Here is a 3,155-nt window from a genome sequence, read left to right as displayed (position 1 = left end):
AAATGGTGCCAATCTCCATGTCAGTCTATGGAGGATTCAACTGGTGCCATTGTTAATCCATGTGAGTAATGGCACCATTCTCCACAACCCCACAAGCTCCATAATCCATGTGATGAATGGCATTGGTGCAATGGGGAGAATGGCTTTACCACCATTCGTCTGAGCATGGCAGTATTGCCACCCTCCCTTTTCAAAGGGAAAAATGGCACTAGAGCCATTCCCTCTTCTAAGTGGTGCCCCTACAAAAAGAGAATGGCAATGGTGCCAATCTCCATGGTATCATGGAAATTGTTTAGTGCCATTCTATCATAATTTATGGAAATTGGCACTAGTGCCATTCCTCTCATGGTGGAGATTGGCACTAGTGCCATTTCTATCACAAATCTACACAACCCCATATTGGGATGGAGATTGGCACCAATGCCAACCTTCCTGTGAGTTTATGGAGAATCGCACTTGTGCCACTCCCCCAATTGCAAGGGGAGAGTGGCAGTAGTGCCATTCTCCTTATGGTATGGTGAGGGGAATAATTGTAGTAGTGTCATTCTACCCCTACAAAAAGGAGAATGACACTAGTGCCAATGTCCACAACCCCATGTGGGGATTGGCACTAGTGCCATTCTCCACAACCCGCTATGGAGACACTAGTGCTAGTCTCCACAACCCCATGTGGGGATTGGCTCTGGTGCCATTCTCTACATACTCACATGTAGACTAACACATTCCCAATCTCAAAGTAAGATTGTGGAAACTAACACTAGTGTCAATCTCCACAGGGGGTTTTGGATATTAACACTAGTATCAATCTCCATAGGGGGTTGTGGAGAATGTCACTAGTGCCATTCCTTATTGAAGGGCAAAGTGGCAGTAGTGTCATTCTCCTTATTGTAAGTATTAGTGCCAACCCCCCTTTGCATAGAAGTTCCATTCTCATCTTTGCATCCAAACAAGAGAGAAGGATACAAGGCTTGTTAGGGTGGGGAAAGATTCAAGTTTGGGGGGGTTGGATTCAATAAGAAGTCTAGGGGATAAGGAGGCAGACAAATATGGGTCAGGCACAAGTTCAGGGGAAGAAGCAATAGGTGGGTAAACAAGCACTTGTAAGGACAAGGTGGATGAATTTGGCATGAGAGGTCATGAAGCTAGAACAAGAATAAAGTAGTGTCATACAAGAAATCAATGTAGCAAGTTCTTAACTACAAAGCAATTCTGAAAAAACTTGAGAAGAAGGAAACTAGCATGACAGGCTTGATGGATTATGCAAAGTACTTTCCATTTGGACTTGAGTTTGAAGTTTCCATTCCTATTGTGAACTGCCATGTAGCACCTAGTAAATATGCATATAGAACCTTGACAATTATCGTGTTAATGAATTGGTTAGAAAATTTTCCAAAATGTCAAAACATCTTGCGACATGCGCCTACCTCATGCCATTTCACAAAGGCATAAAAGGATGGATAGATATTCCAATGCAAAAGGATAAGGTACAAAAAGAAAAGTTGCAAGAGTATAATTACTAGATTCTTGTAGGCCAACACTCAATAGTTGTGGCAAGAGTTTTTAGAAGAGATGCACCACCAGGAGAAACATTTGTAGCAAGGAAGAGTTTTTATACAAGAAGAAAGGCACACATCATGGTCAACGCTTTGAAAAGTGTGAGCTGCAAGATATCATCAATATCCAATATGGAGGCTCAAACTATTCTAAAGAACCAACGATACATTGATATCTTGCAGCATCTTAGGTCCCAATGGATTGGGGGGTGACCAAATAAGCCTCTACCCCAGGCCTTGTGAAAGGTTATAAGGATCACCAAAACTAGATGCAGAATTTCTTGCCCTTAATTTGATGTATTTGTTCTTAAAGGTTTCAAATATACTTTTCATTTTCTATTTCAAGTTTTCTTTTGGAGAATGGAACTAGTGTCATTCTTCCACAAAAGAGAGAGTGGAACTAGTGCCATTCTCACTCTACACTCTATGAAGAATGGCACTAGGATCACCAAAACTAGATGCAGAATTTCTTGCCTTTAATTTGATGTATTTGTTCTTAATAAAGGTTTCAATTATACTTTTCATTTTCTATTTCAAGTTTTCTTTTGGAGAATGGAACTAGTGTCATTCTTCCACAAAAGAGAGAGTGGAACTAGTGACATTCTTACTCTACTCTCTTAGAAGAATGGCACTAGTGCCATTCTTCATAGAGTGTAGAGTGAGAATGGCACTAGTGCCATTCTCTCATTGGGGACAATGATCAAAGTATCATCCCTTGTGGAAGCAAGGCATCAATGCCATTGTGTATGATGTTTACACTCTCTATAGAGTAGCAAGTAAGAGTGGTACTACTCTAATTATTCATTAGCACTAGTTTGTCTATAGAGGTTGGATTTGAACTTAGCTATTGTTACATGTATTGATGATATTTTCCATTGGAATTTTCAAAATTTTGTGTCAATTTCCAATGTGTCTATGGATGCCAACTTTTCCATCAAGGGCACCCATATGATGACCTACAAGGATGATATATACGAAAGGTGGATCAAAATTTTGATGTCAATGCAAGAGGGAGGTCGTCAACCAAAGATAACATATATGAGGCACCTATTGGTGTTGGATGAGGATAGTGTCTGAAAGATCCAAGAGGATATAGAGTCAGGTAATATTGTGCTCATCAAGTATAAACAAGATAAGGAAGTCACTAACATATCTCAAAAGGCATTGGTCATGAAGAAAATAAAGTAATTAAAGAGGAGCTACTCAAATTGTTCAACTTGTGACACCCAAAGCCCTTGTTTGGGACCTAGGACAACCTTGCAAACAATTTTACATTAGTCCAGTTGTTTATGCGAGCTTGCATGGATGCTATGAGACATGGCTTAAGGAAAAGCTCCAAGTTGATAGAGCAACACCTGACTTCCCACTAGCTATAATCAAGTATGTTAAATGGACTATAGATCTTAAAAAAGAAGGCAACCTTAGGTCAAAATCTTGTTTTGCATGGACTGTCTCTCAGGTGAATATGGAAATGGAAGGTGATAACTTCTTAACATAGCACATTAAGGATGGCCTTCCTATTAGCTCTTGTGTGCTTGATACTACACAATGGGTTGCCAAAGACAGCCATTGGAATAAAGATACATTTTGGAAGCAGATTAA

This window comes from Dipteris shenzhenensis, chromosome 14 (genome assembly GCF_047967505.1).
Source record: "Dipteris shenzhenensis isolate YYH24624 ecotype China chromosome 14, Dip_SZ_1.0, whole genome shotgun sequence".
Lineage (NCBI taxonomy): Eukaryota > Viridiplantae > Streptophyta > Polypodiopsida > Gleicheniales > Dipteridaceae > Dipteris > Dipteris shenzhenensis.
The sequence above is the reverse complement of the archived record's forward strand: the minus strand, read 5'-3'. Positions refer to the sequence as shown.